The sequence below is a fragment of the Protomyctophum bolini genome, assembly GCF_963924005.1.
Source record: "Protomyctophum bolini genome assembly, chromosome: 17".
Taxonomy (NCBI): domain Eukaryota; kingdom Metazoa; phylum Chordata; class Actinopteri; order Myctophiformes; family Myctophidae; genus Protomyctophum; species Protomyctophum bolini.
Window position 1 is genome coordinate 28,675,388 of NC_137878.1, and position 17,107 is coordinate 28,692,494.

General features: G+C 41.0%; 1 long non-coding RNA gene across 5 annotated transcripts; it reads left to right on the forward strand.

Moving 5' to 3' along the window:
* Nucleotides 1-5,801: 5,801 nt before the first annotated feature.
* LOC308331439 lies at nucleotides 5,802-17,021 on the forward strand. Of its 5 annotated transcripts, XR_013965602.1 has the most exons (13): nucleotides 5,802-6,037; nucleotides 6,230-6,293; nucleotides 6,397-6,462; nucleotides 7,933-8,033; nucleotides 9,274-9,336; nucleotides 10,371-10,471; nucleotides 12,298-12,360; nucleotides 13,341-13,439; nucleotides 13,846-13,938; nucleotides 15,095-15,193; nucleotides 15,550-15,644; nucleotides 15,815-15,873; nucleotides 16,305-17,021. It is a non-coding gene; the product is annotated as an uncharacterized lncRNA (long non-coding RNA). The 5 variants fall into 5 exon arrangements; XR_013965603.1 differs by lacking the exon at nucleotides 6,230-6,293; XR_013965605.1 differs by lacking the exon at nucleotides 6,230-6,293 and having other exon boundaries at nucleotides 15,556-15,644.
* Nucleotides 17,022-17,107: the final 86 nt, after the last annotated feature.

Here is a 17,107-nt window from a genome sequence, read left to right on the forward strand (position 1 = left end):
TCTAGCCTCCCACCCAATGTTCTTGATTGAATTTAATTCCAAGGCTTTGAATCATAATGAGAATCATTGTGATTATCACAGACCTAGATCCTCACAAGCTGATGTCCAGCTGTGTCTAGGCCTGCTAATCAAGTTGTCTCTTACTGGAAGTAAGGAGTGTGTGTGTGTGTGTGTGTGTGTGTGTGTGTGTGTGTGTGTGTGTGTGTGTGTGTGTGTGTGTGTGTGTGTGTGTGTGTGTGTGTGTGTGTGTGTGTGTGTGTGTGTGTGTGCGTGTGCGCTTACAAACTGTTGCCTTGATTACGATTTAAAGAAAGATCAAGGCAACAGTTTGTAATAATCGTTCTATTGATTTGAAGTCATAGCCCTAGCAGGTTATATTGTATTTGACCTGCTGTGCCTTCAAGAGTGAAGGAGATTTATTACAAATTGGTGCCTTCATTTCGATTAAAAAAAAGATGATTAAAAGCCATAAAAAAGACAAAGATGTCCATACAGTAAAGACTGAAGAAACAAACAAAACAAAAAAACCTGTAGCATTTAGTTATATTTAATGGAAAAATAGACAGTAATGAAAACCCTAATCCAGAAGCCTCCCTCCATCCTTCCATACCATGTCCTTAAATTGCATCTGAAAGGTTCAATTTAAATCCTTTAATCCTGTAGATTTCAAAAAATGTTTAATGTTCACTCATATGGGACTACATGTGTCTGAATGGCTTGCTTCCTCATAGGAGGCAGAAGACCTTCCTTCACCTACTAGCATGGGAGCCGTAGTGTGTTCTGTACTCATGCCCACCTCACGTACCCCCCCGCCTCAGCTTGCCTCATCACATCTATGTCACAATTAGCGCATGTCTGGTGGAGTGTTAAGTACCACGACAACAGTCAAATTAGACATGAGAGCTGGTTAAGCCGCCTCCTGTATGAAGTCTCAAGTCTGTGTTCCAATGTGCATCTGGAACATGCTTAGATGCAAAAGGAAATCGCTCTGCTCTTTCACCATGGCTGTTCTCTCTAATATACATAAGATGTATTATTTATCCTGATTTTTGATAGATTTGTAATTGTAAAACATGCCACATCACTGTCAGAGGACAAAGTACCGGTATACTATTAGCCTTTACCACACTTTACTATTTACATTATAAGTAAGTAGCCTTGCCGAGCCATGAGGCCCATAGGGCAGGAGCCTATCTCCTGTTTCTGTAGCGTGAGGCAGCTTGATGTACAAGTACACCCCCTGGACATGACACTAGTATGTCGCAGGGACTTAACCCCAATCCAACCCTTGATGCTGAGTGTCAAGCAGGGAGGCACTGGGTCCCATTTTTAGAGTCTTTGGTATGACGCGGCCAGGGATCAAACCCCGACCTCCCAGTCTCAGGACGGACACTCTAACCACAAGGCACTGAGCTGGTATTTACATTATAAGGACAAGATTTACTAGATGGTGACATGAACAGTGTGTCCTGTTGATGAGACCCTGGCGTGCGAGTGAGTGAGAGAGAGACACACACACACACACACACACACACACACACACACACACACACACACACACACACACACACACACACACACACACACACACACACACACACAGTTATTGATTGGCAGCTTAACAAGTGAGAGGAACACAGAAGTCTTTGACTGCATATTTGTGATTCCCCATCAGCCTTGCACAAGGACACTGGAGGCATCAGATTAAGTGTGAATGGCATACGGATAAAACCTCACACCCTAATCTCAAGATATACTGTGATGATCACGTTCTAGAAAACAACCATATACAATACGCTCATAAAAAGGAAATATAAGCTATTCATCATTGATCCATCATTGTGTTCTTTGACATTTTTTAAAGGCCTGCAGTTTGTTCAAATACTGAAATAACTTCCTGACACAGCTGTACAGTAAACAAGTGCAGAACACAAGTAGTTCAGTACAGTAGTGATCGGCACATGCTGTGACAACAGGAAACATTTTTATTGCTTGTTAACTTTTACATTTTGTATGGCGTAAGAGACTAGGAGCAATACGCTTAGATGTGGTAATACAGCCTGCTGGTTGTAAAAGATAATCTTACCATGAGTCATTTTATTGAACTGTAAGTTACAAAGAATGTTAAAAACAGGACAATTTTGTTCTAACTGCATTATAAACACTGTCAAAGACATTTCGTAATACGAGATTCAGTTCTAGCCATCCATGCAAATCAGTTATGGAAATGGGACGGTACGCAAGAATTGTGGCATGAACATATCCTGGGTCAACCCTGAAGCCGAGTGAACAAGGGCAGCGTTATGCTGAGTAATGTTGCTGATGACAGAGGTGAACCATACAGTCATGGTTGCAGGTACTGTGTAGCCAGCTTTAAGGCTATTATGGGGCTATTAGTGACGGATGTGCTGTACTGAATAAGCTCTAGCTGGTGTCACTCAACATGCGACCGACTATGAATATGGTTATATAATATGGATGGTGTTACTCTCTCTCGTGCCATTGAGAGGATGAGGCCTGATGAACTGCATGGCTATGTATGCAGGGTGAGGGGAGGATAGCTGCTCTTAAAATGGAGAGGGCAACACTGATTGACTCGAATCATCGATGCAAGATCTATATTTGTAAAAACACGTGTATCCACTATTACATAATTATTTCGCAACACATTCTATAGAGGTTATTCTCAAAAGTTAAACATTGCTCTGTTGTTGAATGAAATATAGAGATAAAAGGTTTCAGTAGACCGACGGCAATGAGTGGCATTCTCCAGCTCCCCTATGATGGTCAGCTGACAGGACGGTGCCCACAGTACACAAAGACGTAATTCATGCGCTGTCTCTGTCAAGTCTACTGCCTGTTTAAATTATATTCACAAAAGGCTAAAGCTTTTATTTTAGCCCCACACAACCCCCTCTGTGTAGTATGGCTTTCAGCAAAATAAATAGGAGGCTGGAATGAGAAGCATGTTACATGGTACGGTTGCAAAGTACTTCCAAGAAAAAGAAAGATGCTCTTTCGGTGGAATTCCACGTGAAATTCTCAGCTGATGATTCTGAGAATTGACATTTACAATTTAAAGAATGGAGAAGATGGAGTCTGAAGAGGTGGGTTTTCAGACTACGGCGGAAGATTGGGAGTGAGTCTGCAGTTCACACATTCGCACATATTCAGTCAGCAGTCAGCAGGATTCATTGTCGTAACCTTAACCCTAACCCTGAGCAGTGACCAACACATCTTTGGTCAGATTATGTCTCTAATTAATCTCGTCTGTCATCAGTCTGTTGTGACGAAAAGAGAGTTGAGCCAGAAGGCGAAGCGCTCTGTCTACCGAGCAATCTTCGTTCCTACCCCCACCTATGGTCATGAAGTGTGGGTCATGACCGAAAGAATAAGGTTGCAAATACAAGCGGCCGGAATGAGTTTTCTTCGACGGGTGGCTGGCATCTCCCTTAGAGATAGGGTGAGAAGTTCAGTCACACGAGACTCCGAGAGAGACTCAGAGTAGAACCGCTGCTCCTTCGCCTGGAAAGCAGCCAGCTGAGGTGGTTCGGGCATCTGGTTAGGATGCCTCTCGGACGCCTCCGTAGGGAGGTTCTCAACGCACGGCCCACTGGGAGGAGACCCCGGGGCAGACCAAGGCGCAGTTGGAGGAAACACATCGACTCACTGGCCTGGGAACGTCTCGGAATCCCCCAGGAGGAAGTCACTAATATTGCTCTGGAGAGGGAAGTCTGGAGCACTCCTGTGGAGCTGTTGCCCCCGCGATTGCAGGATTTATTATGGTGAAAGAAATGCACATGCCACTCCTATCCTTTTCATGCCATACCCAAAGTCTGCATTCAGGAGAATTGCTTTTTTCCCGAAGTGTCCTGAACTTGAACGCAACATTTTGTGTTGAACAAATTTGTATAGAAATCCATGTCGTTACACTGCATCTCCACTAGCTAAAGAGTGCTGGGTTGCGCTGATCTACAAGCTGTTGTGAGCTTGTAGATCTGCTATTTTGTCCAAAAGTGCCCTCTTACGGATTTCAGCCCCTGCCTCTAACACTCTCTGCACGTCCCTACTGTAGATGTCAGTGAGCTCTTTGGCATATTCACTATTGTGGAAGTGCTACGGGAATAATGTTTTGTTCAACATGATAATCTTCACAAATCAATGTACTTCTAACAATTTTGGAACCCCCCCAAAATCAATATAACTTTTAAAAAGAACCTAAAGGCTAAATAGAAAATACAGAGCATTGCAAATGTCATATGAATCATTACTCACATTACATGTCAGTTACACCCAAGATTCTAAAAGGTGTTATAGTTTAGAATTTTAGATTATGGAAGCATAAAAACATGACTTGGTTTTCAAGTCTGTGTTGTTGGTATATTAGCCTATATGGACACACATTAAGCCAAGTAGACTTCAAGATTAATCCCAGGGAAGTCCAATTATATGACACAGCATGTTCACAGGGCACTGTCTGGCAGAGATGGGTACAATACATCTGATACTGCAAATCTGATCTACAAGACACAGACAGACATATCCCAACATCAGTCTGAGATACAACAGTGTGCCTCATTTAAGTCTGTCTCCAGCCCAGGATCTTTTTGTGTTTACTAAACAAATGAAGTTCCTTAAGTCTCCAAAATTTGCAGTGACACATAGCTAAAGGAACCCACTGTTTTCTTGCAAACACAGACGCAGACTTTCAGGCTGGGTTATCAATCTGTATATGGAAACCATGGCAGCTGGTGAGACAGATCAGCATCACACACACAGCGGCTAAACAAAGCTAAAATTCATACAGACTGTCTGGTGATGGTGCCGGCCATCATAGAGGCCAAGGAGAGCTGTGCTTTTCTATGGGTTGTATTGTTGTGCCGAGATGTATTCTGAGTCATCAGCCACGAGTGTAGGCTACTCCCCTGCATGGCACAATACAAAGCCCCCCACCTACTAAACTGCCCCTCCCTCCAGCAGTCACTGGTTTGTAACTGCCCTTCTACAAAATAATTGAATGGGTGTTGGCTGATATTTTAAATTACTTGCTACACACAACAAAACAATAGGTTTTTGAGGAAAAATATTTTTTTTCTTGTGCTTGATTTACTTATTGGATTGTGGGGAAAGTTTTATTTCAGAATATGATATTTTGACTTAAGACAATTTGAAAAATACACCTACTTTGACATTATAATAATAATACATAATTATATTATATTATATTCTAAGTTCTTTACTTACAAAAATACATTAGATGTTGCAGTCGTCTGTGTTATTGTTACTGTGCAATGATGTTTTTCAAAATTGATAAGCTGATTGAAATAAAATCTAAACATAATTTCAGAACCCCCATGTTTTCTATACTGTACATATTTTCCCTTATTTTCTAACCGTGTATATGATTATTTCCTTTTTTTCATAGAAGTGTATGGAGTGTATTGAAAATGACCTAGATGTAAACAAGTCTTATCAGTGTTTTTTCTGGTTTTATCCTCTTAGCAGATTTTGTATTGACCTGTACTTTCATTGAACTGTACCCATTCTACAAACTGTTAATAAACGTCCGTCAGTCAGTCAGTCAGTCAGTCAGTCAGTCAGTCAGTCAGTCAGTCAATCAATCAATCAATCAATCAATCAATCAATCAATCAATCAATGTCCACTGTAGGTAGGTGACCGTGATCTGAAGAACTTGATGAGCTGTACTTTACTGCCCTCTACTGTACCAAACAAGTAAAACATTTGTGATGTAATATCCGGTATAAACAGGATATATATAACACGTTTGTGGACATTTCTTTCTGTTTCGAGTATTAGGAGTGCCATGGTAGTAACGTCCTCTTATCTAATGCCATCTGCGTTAATTTAACAATAAGATGAGATTGGTTTTTGAGAATTAGTTTAGCAAAGTACTGATCGTTGACTCATTTGTAATATTATTCCGTTTAGTGTGATAGGCAGTTGTTGTAGGCAGCCTTAAGAAAGTAAAAGGTTCACTTGACCAACCGGGTGTGATCACAGGATCAAAATGGAAAGGTTAGTATGTTTGTCTATTAAGTCTCTACTTATTTTCTGCATTGATATGTTTAGCTAGACTACATATTTGCATATTGCATATTGCATGCTGCAGACTATAGTGTAGACAAGTTGAATCATCACTCACAAGTTTCCATGATGCACGCCGTCCAGCAAGGCTGAGCCAGTCCGTGACTCTGTCCTCTCCTGTAGTGCTTGCTATAGAACTGAGGCTGTTTGAGGCCTTGCTGTGTCTCCTGTCATGGCAGGGTTATAGGTAAACCTCAGACAGTTTGTGTTTGTTATGGAGTACAACCTCTTGTCTTGTCAGAATTGCCTTATACAACGTTTCAAAGAATAATGGTGAATTCCCTTTCCAGAACCCATGTGGTGATGCCGGTTTCCCCATCCAGACATCCAGACTGACCTCATCTGAACACTTGCTGGTATGTAGGCATTTAAACACCAGGAAAAAACAGAAACTGACAACACCATTAGGTTATAAATAACTAAGGTGAAGGAAATTAACCAGGACACATTTTTATTGTCAGAATCTGCTTTCCTTTTATTCCGTTCCACCTCCAGATTTTGGTGTGTGCACAAATGTAACTTTGTACTACACAAACATTAAATTCCCATTGACAATGAATGGACAATCTTATGTCTGTCTGAGCAAATGGACAGTGTCTATTTTACGTCATGATGATAAGAGCGCCCCTCACTTCACACGCGTGTGATTTCTTTTACATATCTTAATGATGATTAATGGCATATCTTCCACAATCCAGGCAGATGTTATTTTGCAGTACATCTCATCTAGAGTGATTTATGGATGATCAGTCCATTTTGTAACATGTATTGGGTGTTTCTGCAATATATAAACCTATTAACCCAGTAAAATAATACATCTCAAAGTGTACAAATGGTACTCTGCAAGAGTTACTTATTTGGGTCATAATTGCACATGCTGGTTGCAAGCCACTGCGGGACCCAAGTTGACCCTACATGTCAGGCAGGCAGATACTGCAGCTAGCAGAGAAGGCTTCAACAGAACTAGACTGCAAAATCCTAACTGTACAATCTCAAAGTGTCCAGATTTGCTTCCATGTCAGGGTTGGAGTTACAGCCCCATTAGGGTCCATTTTACACAATTTGGATATAATATGGATCACATTCTGCCTGGTGTTTGCAACAGGTTTTTTATTGATTTGAAGATGCGAGTGCTCTTCTGTCGTGGACCAGGTTTGGTCAGTCCTGGACAACTGCCGATTGACTAAACATTAAACTTGCTATTCATATTGTGATTACAGTATCAAGCTATGAAAAGGGCAGTATGGATGTATTTTGTCATGTCCCCTGAACTGAACTTGTTAATGCCTTAGTTTAAATTCTAGTATTTAATTTGAATGATAATTGTGATTTTTAAAGTTGATGTGGTGGTTTTGTGTATTCAACGTGGATATCCTGTGAGGTTACTCTCTCGCATGGCTCTGTCCTTGTGGCCTATGGGAGCGTAGCATTAATGCTGTGACGTACAGTCCCGTTCCACGACGTTGTAAAACAACCTCTGTCCCTGGCTCTCGGGCTGGCGAGGACGGGCGTCCTGTATATTCCTACAACTTCCCAGAGTCCTTTGGGCCGTTACTGGGGAGCTAAACCATGCAGGACACAAATTGTTCTCGGCAATACACCTGCAGAGTGAAGTCGAATGATTGAACATTTGAACAAAATAAAATGTTAATGTTTATCAATGGACTTCAGTGACTACTCTGAACCTGTGGTTGCTCTGAGTCTATCCTTTCCTGTAGTCACGCTTGCTAGAGAGAACTGAGGCCTTGGTGCATCTCGTGGCAGTACACCCTCTGTCAGAATTGCCTTATTGTGTTTTAGAATGATGATGAAATGTCATTTTCCAGGTAGGTGACAATGACTGGCAAGCAGGCCCTACACACGGATGTGGGTCCAGACTCCAGACTGACCTCTTCTGGATGCTTTTGTACTAGCATTTAAACACCAGGTAAGGATAAAGAATGTTAACCAAATGGAACAATTGACACTTTTTACCACTTTCTTTACACTGTTTATTTTTGCACCGAGGAGCCATGTGTGTCTGACTGTACGTCGCCTCGGCTAAAAACAAAAGGGAAGCCTGACTTATGCTTCGCCGTACGATGTGTCGCAAAAAATCTGATCTGCAAGCTCACAACGTGTCGCCTCCACAACACGTGAGCTAGTAGATCGGTTATTTAAATAAAAAATAAAAGTATCTAAATATTGCTTATGTGCTTTGATGCTCATATTATCCTTAGGAAGTATTAAGTTGTTTTTATTAGACTATGCATTCCATAGGGCTGGACCACACATGGACCTAGACTAGGCAATTTCCAACTCTAGATTTCTTTTTTTATAATGGGATGAATGTAGAGTTGCAATACTTCATTGTCTCCCCACTCATCCAGTAAATATCGTTTTGCTAAAAGTAATTCATGCATCCCTCTTTTATCTATCCGGCGAGACGGGTCGCCGCATTTTGGGAGCACCAAGTAACTCAGGTGTTCCTCTGAGTACTAGACCAAAAAAGTTGTGTGCAGCCCTGTGTATAATGCTTTTATTCACCATCATTGCATGGCGAAATATGGTCTCAAATTCACAGTTTGCTACATAAACGAATGCAAACAAAGTGGATTTCACCAATTAAAATAATAACATTGCCTTGCATGTAATTTTGGGGAAATGAAATGGCTATATTCATGCTATATTATTAACCTTGATGCAAGTTTTCTAGCGCAACAAAAACGGCTAGGTACATAAGGAATAGTGGTATGACGTGATGGGCAACACCACTAGGTTAAATGGGTGGGAAAATGTACGTACCAGCCAGGAGACATTTTTATTTGCAGACACTGTTTTGTTTACGTTGATTCCACGTTAGTGTGAAGAGGCCTTTTTTGACATGCAGTACTATTCATTAATGGACTCGCACTATTTCACGGTTCCTCAAACTCTTCTAGAGAGACTAGTGGTGGGATATTATTATGCAAGCCTTCCAGCAAGGCGTTGCCCATAATGGCTCTGTCCTTTCCTGTAGTGCTTGCTAGAGAGAGTTGGGGCAGTTTGAGGCCCTGCTGTGACCGCTTCATGGCAGGGTTATAGGTAAACTCCAGACAATTTAGTTTTAATGTTCCATGGGATGTTTTACATTTCTAATGTATCCTGTGTCTTCCAGTAGAATTTATGGATATCTCTTTGTTTTCCAGACCAGGGGCAGAGTGTACTTCATAATCTACGAGATGTCTCACAGATCTTCTTTAAACTATGAGGTTGGTTTACGTTGGTTTAACTTTTGTCCATTTTAAGCTGACTAACTATTCGAGGACAAATAAAGAATATGATGATGTATGATTCAATCATTATGATTGATGAAATGATTTGTTCAAAAGTAACCCAGACCAAGTGTTAACGGCATACATTAATATACTTTTCAGATTGTCAACATTTCTCCTTTAAAAAAACATTTTTAGTGGTCTCGTAAAATATTCGAACTCATTGAGATAAGATTTTCATGAACTGTATGCCATAATCATCAAGATTTAAAAAAAAAAAGGTTTTAAATACTTCACTTTATGCACAATGAATTGAGAATTTATGAATTACGGAAGAATGAACTTTTACAAAATATTCATTGATATGGACCTGTAAAATGGGTCTTTTTTTTCCCCCCGGTGAACTATCCCTTAAATACAAACTGTTTTCTTTTTTAAATCAACCTATAGAGGTCAGACCACTGACAGCCAATATGACCTTGACAGGACCAGATGACTAAATAGGCAGGGTGTAGTCAATAATCTCAAGTAAACGATGCTTAAGCCATTTCAGATAAAAGTGTATTCAACGTGGATATCCTGTGAGGTTACTCTCTCGCATGGCTCTGTCCTTGTGGCCTATGGGAGCGTAGCATTAATGCTGTGACGTACAGTCCCGTTCCACGACGTTGTAAAACAACCTCTGTCCCTGGCTCTCGGGCTGGCGAGGACGGGCGTCCTGTATATTCCTACAACTTCCCAGAGTCCTTTGGGCCGTTACTGGGGAGCTAAACCATGCAGGACACAAATTGTTCTCTGCAATACACCTGCAGAGTGAAGTCTAATGATTGAACATTTGAACAAAATAAAATGTTAATGTTTATCAATGGACTTCAGTGACTACTCTGAACCTGTGGTTGCTCTGAGTCTATCCTTTCCTGTAGTCACGCTTGCTAGAGAGAACTGAGGCCTTGGTGCATCTCGTGGCAGTACACCCTCTGTCAGAATTGCCTTATTGTGTTTTAGAATGATGATGAAATGTCATTTTCCAGGTAGGTGACAATGACTGGCAAGCAGGCCCTACACATGGAGGTGGGTTCAGACTCCAGAGTGACCTCTTCTGGATGCTTTTGTACTAGCATTTAAACACCAGGTAAGGATAAAGCATGTTAACCAAATGGAACAATTGACACTTTTTACCACTTTTTTTTACACTGTTTATTTTTGCACCGAGGAGCCATGTGTGTCTGACTGTACGTCGCCTCGGCTAAAAACAAAAGGGAAGCCTGACGTATGCTTCGCCGTACGATGTGTCGCAAAAAATCTGATCTGCAAGCTCACAACGTGTCGCCTCCACAACACGTGAGCTAGTAGATCGGTTATTTAAATAAAAAATAAAAGTATCTAAATATTGCTTATGTGCTTTGATGCTCATATTATCCTTAGGAAGTATTAAGTTGTTTTTATTAGACTATGCATTCCATAGGGCTGGACCACACATGGACCTAGACTAGGCAATTTCCAACTCTAGATTTCTTTTTTTATAATGGGATGAATGTAGAGTTGCAATACTTCATTGTCTCCCCACTCATCCAGTAAATATCGTTTTGCTAAAAGTTATTCATGCATCCCTCTTTTATCTATCCGGCGAGACGGGTCGCCGCATTTTGGGAGCACCAAGTAACTCAGGTGTTCCTCTGAGTACTAGACCAAAAAAGTTGTGTGCAGCCCTGTGTATAATGCTTTTATTCACCATCATTGCATGGCGAAATATGGTCTCAAATTCACATTTTGCTACATAAACGAATGCAAACAAAGTGGATTTCACCAATTAAAATAATAACATTGCCTTGCATGTAATTTTGGGGAAATGAAATGGCTATATTCATGCTATATTATTAACCTTGATGCAAGTTTTCTAGCGCAACAAAAACGGCTAGGTACATAACGAATAGTGGTATGATGTGATGGGCAACACCACTAGGTTAAATGGGAGGGAAAATGTACGTACCAGCCAGGAGACAGTTCTATTTGCAGACCTTTTTTGTTTACGTTGATTCCACGTTAGTGTGAAGAGGCCTTTTTTGACATGCAGTACTATTCATTAATGGACTCGCACTATTTCACGGTTCCTCAAACTCTTCTAGAGAGACTAGTGGTGGGATATTATTATGCAAGCCTTCCAGCAAGGCGTTGCCCATAATGGCTCTGTCCTTTCCTGTAGTGCTTGCTAGAGAGAGTTGGGGCAGTTTGAGGCCCTGCTGTGACCGCTCCATGGCAGGGTTATAGGTAAACCCCAGACAATTTAGTTTTAATGTTCCATGGGATGGTTTACATTTCTTTTTTTTTTTTTTTATAATATTTGTTTTATTCGGAAAGTGCAGTATAATTGTACATATAGCATTTCTACAAACGATATAAGAGCAGTTCCCAAGATTTTCTTCTTTTCTTTTTTTTCCCCACCCCTCTTCCCTCCCTCATCCCCCCTCCATGTGGCAACATCTCCAATGTCTCTGTATAGTATAGTCCTTTTTCCTATATAAGACATCGAGTCCACACTCAAACAGAGACAGGCACGGCAGTAATACTTCAGGTGGTACATTTCAGGAGGACAAAGAAAAAAGAAAGAGTGGGCGGAAAAAGACATAAGAAAACAAAAAACAACAACAACTAAAGTATATACATTTATGCTGAGGGGGACAAAAACAATATAGCTTTGGTCTTCGACCACGAGAGGAGGAGAGGTGTCTTATACATTTTATATTTATACAATCATACAGCAGGCAATGAACCAGTGAGATTACACGAAGTCCGCTCTCAGGGGGGCAATATGCACAAACCAGTTGTTCCAAATTTGGTAGAAGTTGTCTAATCTAGTTCTTAACATGTATGTTAATTTTTCCATTTTGAAGATGGTTTACATTTCTAATGTATCCTGTGTCTTCCAGTAGAATTTATGGATATCTCTTTGTTTTCCAGACCAGGGGCAGAGTGTACTTCATAATCTACGAGATGTCTCACAGATCTTCTTTAAACTATGAGGTTGGTTTACGTTGGTTTAACTTTTGTCCATTTTAAGCTGACTAACTATTCGAGGACAAATAAAGAATATGATGATGTATGATTCAATCATTATGATTGATGAAATGATTTGTTCAAAAGTAGCCCAGACCAAGTATTAACGGCATACATTAATATACTTTTCAGATTGTCAACATTTCTCCTTTAAAAAAACATTTTTAGTGGTCTCGTAAAATATTCGAACTCATTGAGATAAGATTTTTAGATTTTCATGAACTGTATGCCATAATCAAGATTAAAACAAAAAAGGTTTTAAATACTTCACTTTATGCACAATGAATTGAGAATCTATGAATTACGGAAGAATTAACTTTTACAAAATATTCATTGAGATGGACCTGTAAAATGGGTCTTTTTTTTCCCCCCGGTGAACTATCCCTTAAATACAATTTGTTTTGTTTTTTAAATCAACCTATAGAGGTCAGACCACTGACAGCCAATATGACCTTGACAGGACCAGATGACTAAATAGGCAGGGTGTAGTCAATAATCTCAAGTAAACGATGCTTAAGCCATTTCAGAAAAAAGTGTATTCAACGTGGATATCCTGTGAGGTTACTCTCTCGCATGGCTCTGTCCTTGTGGCTTATGGGAGCGTAGCATTAATGCTGTGACGTACAGTCCCGTTCCGCGACGTTGTAAAACAACCTCTGTCCCTGGCTCTCGGGCTGGCGAGGACAGGCGTCCTGTATATTCCTACAACTTCCCAGAGTCCTTTGGGCCGTTACTGGGGAGCTAAACCATGCAGGACACAAATTGTTCTCAGCAATACACCTGCAGGGTGTGAAGTCGAACGGTTCTTGAAATATGCAAAGGACAGATTTATTTTATTTATTTGACAGGGACCACGCTCATTAATCAACATGTCAGTTTTCACATCACTTGTGGAATTTATATTTGTAATGGTAGAACATTTTAACAAATTAAACGTCCTTTTCCAGGTGGTGATGACTCGCAAGCAGGCCATGAAGGTTCCTATATATGGGAGCGAGTCCAGACTGAAACTCTTCTGAATGCTTATGTAAGCTTTTAAACACCAGGTATGATGTGTGAGACACCACTAGGTGAAATGGGTGGGGAAATGTACTTACCAGGAGACATTTCTATTGGCAGAAACGGCTTTGTTTAATTTTATGTTTTGTTTTTTTACATGCAGTGCTATTCATTAATGGATTCAACTTTTACGGTTCCTTGAACTCTTAGAGAGACTAGTGTTGGGATATTATGCAAGCCTTCCAGCAAGGCTTTGCCCATAATGGCTCTGTCCTTTCCTGTAGTGCTTGCTAGAGAGAGTTGGGGCAGTTTGAGGCCCTGCTGTGACTGCTTCATGGCAGGGTTATAGGTAAACCCCAGACAATTTAGTTTTAATGTTCCATGGGATGGTTTACATTTCTAATGTATCCTGTGTCTTCCAGTAGTATTTATGGATATATCTTTGTTTTCCAGGGGCAGAGTGTACTTCATCATTACGAGATGTCTCACAGACCGATATGAAACCCCCGAAGTATGAGGCTATATCAAAGTTCTTTAAACTATGAGGTAGGTTTACTCAACTTTTGTCCATTTTAAGCTGACTAACTGTTTGAGGACAAATAAAAATATGCTATTGGGATACATACATTTCACCCCAAAATGTTTTTTTAATTAATGAGTGGTGCAACCACTCCATTACACAGCTGTGTGTCCCTGGGACTGTCTGTGTCCCTGGGACTGTCTGTGTCCCTGGGACTGTCTGTGTCCCTGGGTCTGTCTGTCCAAGCACGAAAATAGCTTGGTTGGTAGCTGTCATTTCTCGACCGTTTCGGGATGTGGGGCGGCTCGCCGGACCCGGGCCAGCCCCCTGATCTTTTTTACCCCCAATTACTCACCCCACGGAGCCTTGAATCCATGGAGATTATTTTGTTTGTCTCATTCCTAAACTAATAATTTGACTGGCAGAGTCTCCAAAAAACCAACAAATCTGTGAATTCAAGGCTCCATGGGGTGTATAATTGATAGAAAATAAGTCTCCCCCCCCCCCCCCCCCCCCTGTGAACTATCCCTTAAATACAAATTTATGTTTTTTAAATCAACTTATTGGAGAGGTCAGACCACTCAGACAGGCAGCCAATATGACCTTGACAGGACCAGATGACTAAATGGCCAGGGTGTAGTCAATCTCAAATAAACTGCTTAAGCCATTTCAGAAAATTGTATTCAACGTGGATATCCTGTGAGGTTACTCTCTCGCATGGCTCTGTCCTTGTGGCTTATGGGAGCGTAGCATTAATGCTGTGACGTACAGTCCCGTTCCACGACGTTGTAAAACAACCTCTGTCCCTGGCTCTCGGGCTGGCGAGGACAGGCGTCCTGTATATTCCTACAACTTCCCAGAGTCCTTTGGGCCGTTACTGGGGAGCTAAACCATGCAGGACACAAATTGTTCTCAGCAATACACCAGTGTGAAGTCGAACGGTTCTTGAAATATGCGAAGGACAGATTTGTGGCATTTATATTTGTAATGATTGAACATTTTAACAAATGTTTATCAATTGACTACACTACATTGAGCCTGTGGTCGCTCTGTCCTTTCCTGTAGTGCTATGCTAGAGAGAACTGAGGCTGTTGTGAGGCAGGGTTATCAGACGGTACACAACCCTCTATCAGCATTTCCTTATACAGTTTGTCATAATAATGATGAAATGTCCTTTTCCAGGTGGTGATGACTCGCAAGCAAGCCATGAAGGTTCCTACATATGGGAGCGAGTCCAGCCTGAAACTCTTCCGAATGCTTATGTAGGCTTTTAAACACCAGGTATGATGTGAGACACACCACTAGGTGAAATGGGTGTGGAAATGTACGTACCAGGAGACATTTCTATTGGCAGAAACGGCTTTGTTTAATTTTATGTTTTTATTTAATTTTTACATGCAGTACTATTCATTGAACTCTTGGAGAGATATTATGCAAGCCTTCCAGCAAGGCTTTGCCCATAATGGCTTTGTCCTTTCCTGTAGTGCTTGCTAGAGAGAGTTGGGGCAGTTTGAGGCCCTGCTGTGTCTGATTCATGGCAGGGTTATAGGTAAACCCCAGACATGTTCCATGGGATGGTTCATGTTTCATTATCTTGTTTCTACCAGTAGACTTTATGGATAGCTCTTGTTTTCCAGGGGCAGATTGTACTTCCATCAACTACTGCGAGGCGTCTCACAGACTGATATGAAAAACCTGAAGTATGATGCTGTAAAGTTCTTTACACTACAAGGTAGGTTTACTCGACACATTTTGGAGGGGGAGAAATTTTGACTGAAGCTAAGTCATATTGAGGACAAATACAAAAATTTTACAACTTGGGAAAATGGAGAAAAAAAATTCAGGATGCCTGCAGTCTATTGAAAAGTTCAAATTTACACCCTTAAAATTGTTTAAATGCAGATTTCACATTACGCAGACCACTGACAGCCAACCAGATGACGACTAATTGGGCATTACTAGTGAGTAAACTCAAGTAAACTATGCTTACGCCATTTCAGAAACATCCTTAAGCACCTCAGCTGAAGTAGTTGCGGAGCTTGCGCTTTCTTTGTCTTTAGGAACTGAGAGGCTGCCTGTTTTGGTCCTCTTCGATGAGGACAATACTGGTACCCTCTCGATTACTGGCCAACCTGTCCATACGTTGTCCGTAAAAGCTACAGTATACTGTTGCAAGCCTTCCAGCAAGGCGTTGCCCCTAATGGCTCTGTCCTTTCCTGTAGTGCTTGCTAGAGAGAGATGGGGTGGTTTGAGGCCCTGCTGTGATTTATTCGTGGCAGGGTTATAGGTAATCCCCAGACAAATAATGGCAGCATTTCTGACATTGTGTGAAACACTTCTCAATTTCCTGAAAAGCAGCTAATCATTTCCTCACATGTTTCTTTCTCTGTAGGAATTGATTGGACTGGGAGCATCAAATGTTATGTGCCGCACTGTGCAGAGAATGGCACTTTGATATGGAATAATAGCCAGATATTACAGTGCTGTTGGATTATTCTGTTCATTATTATAGCTCGGTGTCACTAGTGTCGCCAGTGTCTACACCCAAGAATATGTATCACCCCTTTGTGTTAACAATACTACTTAACAGCATTCATTATTGGTCTCGAATCACCTTACTGTATGTATGTGATGTGATCGCTTGAGGTGGCATTGGTAAGAGACCGCTTGTGCCTTGTATTTTTGACAATTAAATGGCCCCTTTGTATTCATATTAAGTGACATCTTGGTTGGACCTGTGGGTATGCACACGCAGATCCGACACACAAACGGTCCGACATTCGGTCGAACATGTGCTACTCTATGGTTAGGTTAGGGTTTGAGGTAGGTTGACATTCTAATGACAGTCGGACCAATAGTATGTCGGAACTAAAGCCTGTGCTGTGAAATTGCTGTTAAGCAAATTATTTGAAGTTATTCATTTGTTAGCAAATCAAGGTTCGATTTATTTCTGTATTTGTTTTCTGTATATGATGCGCTCTGTGATAATCTAAAGTACAATTAATTTAGGATAACTGTGCCCCATTCCAGCAATGCATACAATTACTGTAACCTGGCTGGATATGGGTTGTAAACTGCTACCAGACCTGAAATAAATGATACGGTTACAGCAGGTATGTGATCTCGGTGTTTATTTTATAGTAAACTGCAGCAGTGGTTACAAAAGCATTGTTTGTTCAAGCTGGTGCTGTGCAT